The sequence below is a fragment of the Aegilops tauschii genome, chromosome 6 (assembly GCF_002575655.3).
Source record: "Aegilops tauschii subsp. strangulata cultivar AL8/78 chromosome 6, Aet v6.0, whole genome shotgun sequence".
In the NCBI taxonomy this organism is placed as follows: domain Eukaryota; kingdom Viridiplantae; phylum Streptophyta; class Magnoliopsida; order Poales; family Poaceae; genus Aegilops; species Aegilops tauschii.
This window is the reverse complement of record NC_053040.3, coordinates 203,910,387-203,920,999: the sequence shown is the minus strand read 5'-3', so window position 1 is coordinate 203,920,999 and position 10,613 is coordinate 203,910,387.

Genomic DNA, 10,613 nt, shown 5'->3' with positions numbered 1-10,613 from the left:
CCATCGCCTCCTCCATCGGACCTCCTTCACTCCGCCGCCCAGCCGCCGGATCCGCCCGTTCCGGCCGGTTCCCGCCCGGCGCCGCGCCGAACCCATGCCTCCTCCGCTGCCGTTCCCGAGCTCCCCTACTTCGTCCCCTGCATCTCTGCTTCGGGTGAGCAAGGAGAGCGCTTGCGTGACCCAGGCCGCTGGCGCACGTGCCCGCGTGGGCCACAAGCACGCCCGAGGCCCAGATCTGCGCCGCTTGGGCCTCCTCCTCTCCAGCTGGGCTTGGCCCATGGGTGAGCAGCCCCAGCCCTCCCCTGTGCACTTTGGGCCAGCCAGTTTCGGCCCCTATAGTGTTTTTTCCTCTGGACAGATTTAATCAATTATCCCAGGATTTACTGTTTTGCAAAAAAACCCTCTTTGTCATGCATATAATAACTTAATAACCATGCATCATATGTAAAAACATTATATATGAAAAATGCTTAGAATTCATGTAGGTTAATATTTTCCAACTTTCATCTATGTTAAAAATGTTTAAACTTGTTGTTTGCATTAATTTGCTTAAATGCCATGTTAAAATGATTTATTTCATAACTAATTAACCGTAGCTCCGAATTTAATAAACTTTATATGTAAATGGGGTGCAAAAATGCATAGTTTAACATGGTGCCATTACTTTGCATGTTTAACAACTCTAAAATATGGTTTAGGGCAGAACAGTACCAAATTCATAATATGGACATGAGGATTTTCCGGAATTGTTGTTTGTTGTTCCGGCCTCATTTAAACTTGCCTAGATAAGTAGTTTTCATATGCTTCACCCCTTGCCATTTAATAACATTTAATATTGTTGGGTACATATATGAGAGAAAACTAAATATTTGATGTGGTGTTTCGTTAATATGCAACTCGTTGCATATTGAGCTTCTCTTAATTTGTAGTATTGTTTGTGCACTTTGCCATCCCATGCCTCATTAAACCGGACATGCATCATACTTGATTGTGCATCATGCCATGTTTATGTGATGGTTGTTTACCATATTGTTTGCTTCTTTCCGGTGTTGCTTCTACGGTTTAGTTCCGATAACGTCGCGTTTGTGAGGATTTGTTCGACTTCGTCCATTTGTCTTCTTCATGGACTCATTCTTCTTCCTTGGGGGATCTCAGGCAAGATGACCATACCCTCGAAATCACTTCTATCTTTGCTTGCTAGTTGTTCGCTCTATTGCTATGCCGCGCTACCTACCACTTGCTATATCATGCCTCCCATATTGCCATGTCAAGCCTCTAACCCACCTTTCCTAGCAAACTGTTGTTTGGCTATGTTACCGCTTTTGCTCGGCCCCTCTTATAGCGTTGCTAGTTGCAGGTGAAGATGAAGCTTGTTCCATGTTGGAACATGGATATGTTGGGATATCAAAATATCTCTTATTTAATTAATGCATCTATATACCTGGTAAAGGGTGGAAGGCTCGGCCTTTTGCCTGTTGTTTTGTTCCACTCTTGCCACCCTAGTTTGCATCATACCGGTGTTATGTTCCTTGATTTTGCATTCCTTACGTGGTTGGGGATTTATGAGACCCCTTGACAGTTCGCCTTGAATAAAACTTCTCCAGCAAGGCCCAACCTTGGTTTTAACATTTGCCACCTAAGCCTTTTTCCCTTGGGTTCTGCAGACACAAGGGTCATCTTTATTTTACCCCCCGGGCCAATGCTCCTCTGAGTGTTGGTCCAAACTAGAGCACCGTGCGGGACCGTCCCTTGGCAACTTGGGTTATGTTGGTACCTGTACGCTTAGCTTATCCGGTGTGCCCTGAGAACGAGATATGTGCAGCTCCTATCGGGATTTGTCGGCACAGCGGGCGGTCTTGCTGGTCTTGTTTTACCATTGTCGAAATGTCTTGTAACCGGGATTCCGAGCCTGATCGGGTCTTCCCGGGAGAGGAATATCCTTCGTTGACCGTGCGAGCTTGTGATGGGCTAAGTTGGGACACCCCTGCAGGGTTTAAACTTTCGAAAGCCGTGGCGACGGTTATGTGGCAGATGGGAATTTGTTAATGTCTGGTTGTAGAGAACTTGACACTTGACTTAATTAAAATACATCAACCGCGTGTGTAACCGTGATGGTCTCTTTTCGGCGGAGTCCAGGAAGTGAACACGGTTTGGGTTATGTATGAACGTAAGTAGTTTCAGGATCACTTCTTGATCACTTCTAGCTTCACGACCGTTGCGTTGCTTCTCTTCTCGCTCCTATTTGTGTATGTTAGCCACCATATTTGCTTAGTGCTTGCTGCAGCTCCACCTCACTACCTTCTCCTACCCACAAGCTTAAATAGTCTTGATCTCACGGGTGTGAGATTGCTGAGTCCTCATGACTCACAGATTCTACCAAAACAGTTGCAGGTGCCGTTGATACCAGTGTAGGTGACGCAACCGAGCTCAAGTGGGAGTTTGACGAGGACCTTGGTCGTTACTATGTTTCGTTTTCTAATGATCAGTAGTGGAGCCTAGTTGGGACGATCAGGGATCTAGCATTTGGGGTTATCTTCTTTTCATTTGGATTTGACCGTAGTCGGTCTATGTGTGTATTTTGAATGATGTATGATTTATTTAAGTATTGTGTGAAGTGGCGATTGTAAGCCAACCCTCTTTATCCCATTCTTGTTCATTACATGGGATTGTGTGAAGATGACCCTTCTTGTGACAAACCTACAATGCGGTTATGCCTCTAAGTCATGCCTCGACACGTGAGAGATATAGCCGCATCATGGGAGTTACAGCTTTTCGCCACGATTTTTTCTGGCCGATTGCTCTAGAAGACGCCAAAGACTTGGTCCAAAAATGCAAAGGGTGGCAGAAGTTCTGTTCAAAGCCACATCAGCCGGCTTCTGCACTCAAGACTATTCCCATTGCCTGGCCCTTTGCCGTCTGGGGCCTGGACATGGTGGGACCATTCAAGACAGCGCACGGCGGCATGACCCGTCTACTTGTCGCGGTGGACAAGTTCACCAAGTGGATAGAAGCAAAGCCAATTAAGAAGTTCAATGGTCCGACTGCTGTGACTTTCATCTCCGACATCACCATCCGGTATGGCATACCACACAGCATCATCACCGACAACGGCACAAACTTTGCCAAAGGCGCCTTGGCCCGTTTTTGCGCGACGCAGGGCATGCGACTGGACTTAGCGTCCGTTGCCCATCCGCAGTCAAACGGCCAAGTGGAGCGAGCAAATGACCTCATTTTGTCCGGCATCAAGCCCCGACTGGTCGAACCTCTAGAGCGTTCGGCCGGCTGGTGGCTCGACGAGCTACCGGCCGTCCTCTGGAGTTTGCGCACAACTCCGAACAAGTCAACCGGCTTCACACCTTTCTTCCTCGTCTACGGTGCCGAAGCCGTCATCCCGACGGATATAGAATTCGACTCCCCTCGAGTCACCATGTACACCGAAGAGGAGGCAAAAGAAGCACGAGAAGACGACGTCGATCTGCTGGAAGAGGGTCAGCTGTTGGCACTCAGCCGGTCCACCATCTACCAGTAGAGCCTGCGCCGATACTACAACCGGAAGGTCAGCCAAGATCCTTCCATGAGGGAGACCTTGTGCTCCGGCTGATCCAGCGAACAACCGGCCAGCACAAGCTCTCGGCACCTTGGGAAGGCCCCTTCATCATCAGCAAGGTGCTGGGCAATGACTCCTACTACCTGATCGATGCTCAGAAGCCTCGAGCATGCAAAAGAGACGACTCCGGCAAGGAGACGGAGCGACCATGGAATGCGAATCTCCTTTTGTATTAAGTACGAAGACTCTGGGTCCCGCGAGAAGAGCTCAGGGACTGCCCTCTTTTATCTATATGATAGGTATTATGCCTATGAATGTGTTATTTCATTAGTCCATCTGGCACCGGGTTCGACCAGTCGACCCGGGGACTCGCCGCCTTGTACTATGTAATGCTTCCTGCAGCCGGACAAGTAATATGTTGGCACTTAAGCCCTCTCCTGCCAGAAGCCGCAGCTCGCAGAGCGACTGTTTGGTGGGCAGGAGTCAAGGCAGAAAGAGTGTCCGCATGAAAAATGGCTAAGGACCCAAAGCGTGCATATAGTTCAAGCCGGCTTCCCGCGTCGCCGACCGGCTGCTGAGCAGCCGCCCGGCCGCCTTCTACTTGACTTGATAAAAAACTCTAATCGGCTAAGTACTTACCCTCCCAAAAGCGGCCAAGTACTGGACCCGGCCGCAGTCCGCAAAGCGGCTGTTTGGCTGGCCAGATGGCAGTCCAGGGAGGGCGGCAAAGGAAAAAAGCCAAGGAGCAGAAAGCAAGGAAAGATAGAACTCGGCGAGCATATTTACATATCAAAGGGCCCTTGGCCAACATTCAACAGAAGTTTGAAATACACCCCGCGGGTGGAATTGTGCGAAATTAACAAAGTTTGCTGAGACTGATAGGCAGGTAAAAACAAAGATAAATTGGCAGCCTAGGGAGCAGCAGACGGGTTCGGCGGAACGGTGGAGTAGGTGGTGCCGGTTGGTGGGGCGGCCGGCTGGTCGGTCTCCGCTTGGTCGCCTTCAGCAGCAGCCGGCTCGCTCGGGCATGGCTCGTTGCTAGAGGCGTGGTCGAGCTGAGGCTGGCCGTCCGCTTCAACCTCTGGCGCTTCCTCTTCACCTTCCTCGTCCTCCTCATCTTCTCCCTTGTCGCTGGAGTCGATCACTTCGGCCGAGTCCTCGCCATCCTCCGGGTTCAGCCTGAACCACTCCTGCGGCGCCTCGGTGATGTTCTCAGCCAGCTCAAGAACGAAGACGCTGGTGTTGGTGTACTTGGCGATCGCCGCGGCCCGCTGGACAAGTTCACGCTCCACCGCCACCAGCTCCTCTTGGGCTTCCAGTCGAAGCGTGGACAGCTGGGCTAGATTTAGCCCATGGTACCACGCCTTGACGAACTCCAAGGCCCGGCGTGCCCCAGCCCAAGCCGATGAGCCCTTCCAAGCCTCAAGCAGCCGGCCGCCACCTCTAGCCAGTCGACAGTCTGGCTGGGTGTACGTGGAGCCGGCATGTCAGGCCACAGGGCGGCAATCGCCTGGGCGCCGACACGCTGAAGACGGCGCAGCATCCGATGAGCCGGCCGAAGACGGGCCTGGAAGATGAGAAGCTGCTCGCTAAGGGTCCGGGGGGCGTCGGCAGCGATGTCCTCACCTTCTGCCCTCCGCCCTTCGCGATCGGCCTTGATGGCCTGATTGGCAGCGCCAGAGTGACCGGGGAAGAATTCTGCTCAAACAGAAAGCAAAAAGCCAAAATTAGAAACAAGAAGCCGGCCTGATCAGAAGCCGGCGGCTCGAAGAAAGAGTAAAGAAGGAAGCTCACCGTCAACCATGTCTTCAATCTCGCCGAAGCCGGCAGTCAGCATTGCCTCCTTAACGGTCCAGGCGGAGCGTTCGGTCTCGAACTCAGCAAGGAGACCGGCCTCCTTGTCCTCCGCCTCCTTATGTGTCTTCTTGAGAAGCTCCGCCTGCTCTGCCACGCTCTTCGGCCAGTTTGCTGCAGTCCGCCTCCTTGGCACGCAGCGCGGTGTTGGCTTCGTCGAGCTGCTGCTGCAGGGCAGCGTTAGCCTCTGCAAAAGTAGAAAATGAATAAGGTGTCAGCAGCCAACAGAGAAGAAGTACTGCCGCCGGGGAGATCCGGCCCGACTGCTCAGCAGTCGGCCTGAATCTCGGGGACTACAACCCGCGGATGCGCCAGCGCGCCCCCGCAGAGAACGAAGTCATCAATATCAACAAAGAAGAAGAACAGTTGCCGGGGAGATCCGGCCCGACTGCTCAGCAGTCGGCCTGAATCTCAGGGACTACAGCCCGCGGGTGCGCCAGCGCGTCCCCGTAGAGAAAGAAAAAGACTTACTCCGGCTTTCCGACAAGTCGACGGTCCGTTGATTCACCTCCTGGACTTTGGAGTTGAAGGCGGCCACGCGAAGATTATGATAATCCTGTAGTAAAAATATCAAACAATGTTAGTACTCGAAGCTCGCCAATTAAAGTTCCGAGCCGCCTGCTCAGCGGCGGGCCCGAAACTCGGGGACTACACCTAGTGGGTGCGCTGGCGCGCCCCCTCAGAGAAATGCAAAAATTAAAAATGAAGACGCAAGAAGTGTACCCGGACGGCTGCTCGCAACTCCAGGAACGCTTGGTTGCACCGCTTCAGGGCGTCGGCCTCGGCTCGGAGTTTGCCTCGGCGTCCGGGATCGAAGAGCTTGCGGCGCCAACTTCCAGCGGGCATGGCGCCGAAGCCACCTTTGCAAACCGGCGGCGTGATGGTGTGCGGACCTCGGGAGTTGGGCCCGTCACCATCTCATCTCCGGCTAGCGGCACCGGCGGGTCCGCCGGCTGCTTGTCTCGCGCCTCTCCAGAAGGTGGTGGTGGGGGCACGGCCGTGTCCGGCATGACGACATCGCCGCCGTCCCTCTCCATGGTCGGATGCTCGTCGCCGGCTCCCCCAGACGGCGCCACAAACTCTGGTGGTGGCGGCGCGGAGTTTAAGGAGACGGCAAACAATGCCAACTGACGGCGTGCGGCTTCTTCGGCCTGCTTCTGCGCCGCGGCAGCGGCCTCGGTCTCCGCCAGCTTCTTCAGCGCGGCGGCCTCCGCCTTGTCTGCCTCCGCCTTCTCCAGGCGGGCGGCTTCCTGCTCCTCACGCACCTCCCGTGTGTTTCACTCCCGTGCCTCCCGGAGGTCGGCAACCGGATCAATTCGCCGGATGGTGGTGGAGGTCTCCGCCGACCCAATGATGGAGGCGGCAGCCGACTTCTCAAGAGAGAGCGGGGCCCTAAGTCGAGAAAAAACGAAGAAAGGAAGTTCAGAAAGAATCAACAAGAAAGAAAAGTACAAGAAAAGATACTAACGCCGACACCATGGGAGGTGCCTTCGGGAGCTCCTAGTACTTGGCCGCCTTCGCTGCGGCCTCCTTCCGCCTGTTCACGGCGGTCGGATTCTTGGCCTTCTTCGGCGCGCTACCAAACAAGGCGGCGCCCTGCTTGCGCTTCCGCGTGCCGCCTTGAGCGGTCGGCTCGGCGGAAGGGCCCGCGTCCGCCTTACCGGCGCCTCGTGAAGGGCGCGGCTCGTCTTCCTCATCGTCGTCATCAGGCCAAGTCTCGATGCCGCCCCCTTCTTCGGAGCCGCCGGCTCCATAGACGCCGCCTGTGGCATCGTCCTCCAAGGCGGCCGCCCCCGGGTCGAGGTCGTCCACGTCGCTCACAGCTCGGTCCGGCGCATAGGGGCCACCCGCCCCCACGATGGCGGTTGTCGCCTCAGACATGTAGATCTACTTCAAAGGGCAAGAGGCCGACTGTTCAAGCCCGCAAGACAGAATCAAGATGAAATGTTAAAGAAAGGAAAAATTGAGAAGCTTACGGCTGGTGGCAGGTCTGCGCGAGAGTACGGCTGCTTGCCGAACTGCCAGGACCCCTCCAGCTTGAGGTCGGAGATCTCGTTCACCAGGTTCGCCACTTCGGCAGTCGGCATCTCCTTGGTACTCAGCCGGCAAGGGTCGCGATGCCCGCTCATCCGGCTGATCAAGTGAGGCCGGCCTTGGAGCGGGAGAACCCGGCACGCGACGAAGGCGACCAGCAGGTCGGACGCCTTGAGGCCTTCGGCTTCGGTCAGCACCCGGAGTCGGTTGATGGCGGCGGCGCCGTCTGCTGACACCGGCTTCGGCTTGTAGCCCCAGTTGGCCCGAGGCTCAGCCAGTGGGCCGGCCTCATAGGCCGGCAGGTTGATGAAGTCGACGGCCGGGTTGACGTTCTCCACGTAGAAGTAGGATTACTGCCACATCTTGACCGACTGTGGCAGCTTGATGGAGGGGAAGGCGTTCCTTGGAGACGAGCGGCGCACCGCGACGAAGGCGCCGCGCTGGGCTGCCACCTCCCGTACGGAGGTGCCCAGCTTGGTGTAGAAGAACGCTCCCCACAACTCGGTGGTGGGGAGGATGCCAAGGTAACCTTCGCACATCGTGACGAAGGCGGACAGAAGCATCACGGTGTTGGGCGTGATGTGATGAGGTTGGAGATGGTAGAACTCGAGGAACGAGCGGAGAAAGCCGCTCGCCGGCAGGCCGAAGCCGCGGATGAAGTGCGAACGGAAGACGACCCGCTCGTTCTCCCCCGGCACCGGCAAGATCTCCCCCGCAGAAGGCATGTGCGCCTTCACGTAGTTCGCGCCGGGAAGGCACCGCGTGTCGCGAAGGAAAGCGATGTGGTCTTCATGGACATTCGACCCGTCCCAGTCTCCTCCCCACTCGCGCGCCATGAAGAGCTCGACGAGGCTAATGGCACGGTGGGAGAGCTGGGGATCGGAGCAGGGCCAAGAGGGCTCGGGGCGGAAGAACTCGACGGAGACGAGCAGCGGCGGCACTCCGGCGGAGCTCGGGGGCGCTGTGGCGAGAGGAAGAAGAAGGAGGGAAGAATGGGGTGGAGGGGCGCGCGTGCTTCGCCGCTCCCCATCCTTCCCCTACTTATAGCCGACGGGCTACGAAGCCGAAGGTGCGGGCGTGGGATCGTGGGATTAACTGTGCCCATGACCCCACGTCCCCCCGTTTACCGCGTGAGTTACGGTGCGCATTAACTCCGAGAAGAAGCCCAACCGCCCGCCTCGGCCGCAGCGGATCCACCCGCGTCCCGAGGCCCGGTGGTGGCGGGCCCAGCCTGCTGTCGCGTCCCATAACACGCGTGGGCTAGCAGGCTGGCCCGGCTGGCTGGCACCACGTGGCATGCCCACGACAGGCTGCGGGCCTGGAGGCTTTGCTAGCACGCCACCCAGTTCCTGCCGTTGCGTTCAAAGTTTCAGACAAGTCCGACTGGATGTGGCCGACTCCCACGAGGCGGCTTGCCAGGAGTCGGATGAAGCTTCGGTCCAGAGCACCCGGGGGAAACTGTTGAGGCTCCTCGGCTCCTCAGCCGCGGCACCTCACCAGCTTCGGGGAATACTGTTGGAGTAATGGGCCACGGGTAGCCTAACCAGAGTCCCTGAACCTTTCAAGACATCGGGGCCGACTGCGCCCCTCAGAGCCTCAAGAAGAAGCGCCGCCTTCTGATGGTCGGCTGGCCCAAGCGGTCGGCTGCCAGAAGGTGGCTAAGCCCAGAAGGCGGCACCAAGATGGGCCGACTCCTCGCAGGTGGCCTCCAGAGAGGCCGGCCTCTAGCAGGCGGCCTACGACGCCCTTAGAATCTGCGCCAGCATTAAGAAGACATGGAAGGGTGAGGCTACAGTGTAGCCCATCGCCCCCGTATCCAGGGCCGGGCGTGGCCAGAGTGTTCCGTACAGACGGATATCTCCGCCCGGCGTGGCACTGTTTCCACTCCGGCCCCGACGTCACTACTGACAGGCGGAACCCTGTTCCCCCGACGGCCTATCGGTACGGCCTGTAGGCAACGGGCCCTACCGCGCAGCGAGAGCCCAGAAGACGGCAGAATCCTGACTAGTCGGACCCGAGGGAGGCCGTCCTCTAGCAGGCGGCCCGTTCTTTCCTTAGGGCCCGCGCGCCATTAACCAGATAAGACACGGTGTGGCTACAGTGATCTCCCGCTAGGCGGCGGGACTGTAGCCACGCTCCCCTGACCAAGCCTGCGTCATTAGCATCACGGCTACAGTAATCAGTAGACGGCAAGACCCGCGAGCGGCGGGAGCGGCCTGTCGGCGCCGTAATAGACCAGGCGGCCAGGCCCACCAGGCGGTGGGCCCCAGCAGCCGGCGGAGAAGCCGGCGACCAGAGACACTGACAGTCGGGTCCTACACCCGGCCGGATTACCATTATACCCCTGGGGGTAGGCCTATATGTAAGGGCATTTTTATCCCTTAGTTGGTTTTGGTGATTGATGACAATGCTTTTGCGGACTAATCATGTGCATTGAATATTTCAGATATATTGACTAGGCACAAGATGATTGGGTTCCCCTCGAAGGCTATAGAAGACGATGTTTGTCTTCGGTTCTTTTCGGTGGTATTGAGTCGTAGGGAAGCCGTACTATTAAGAGGGGGTCCGCGTTGGAAAGTTTTGGTGTTTTCATCACGTACACATCTTCCTTTGCACCTCCTTTCCTCTAGCCTTTGGAGCATCCTATGTTTTCCTTGTCTATGCAAATATTGCACTTGTTTGCCGAACTAGGGGTGCGGTAGTACTGCTCGTTAGAGCGGTAGTACCGCAGGACCTTGCAGTAGTACCGCCCGCTGGTGCGTTAGTACCACAAGGACCCACGGTAGTACCGCTTCTAGTAAGCGGTAGTACCGTGGTCCCTGCTTAGTTCCACAAGTACGCGGCAGTAAGGGGCGGATGCAATTTTTTACATCCACGCCTCGCGCGGTAGTACCGCGGCTGGCTTACGGTACTACCGCGTCGGGTTTTTGCATCGAATCCAACTCTGCGGAAGTAGCCACGGATGTAATTTTTTATATCCGTGCCTTCCCATCCCTGGACAGCCCATGCCTTGCGGTAGTACTGCGCCAGCAGTACTACCGCCCTCTGCCTTAGTGCATGTGTGGCTGTTCTGGTCTCTGCTGCGTGGGCGGAAGTACCGCGGGGCTCTGCGATAGTACCGCGCCTCAGGTGCGGTAGTACCGCGTGCCCCTGTGGTAGTACCGCGCCTCAGGTGCGT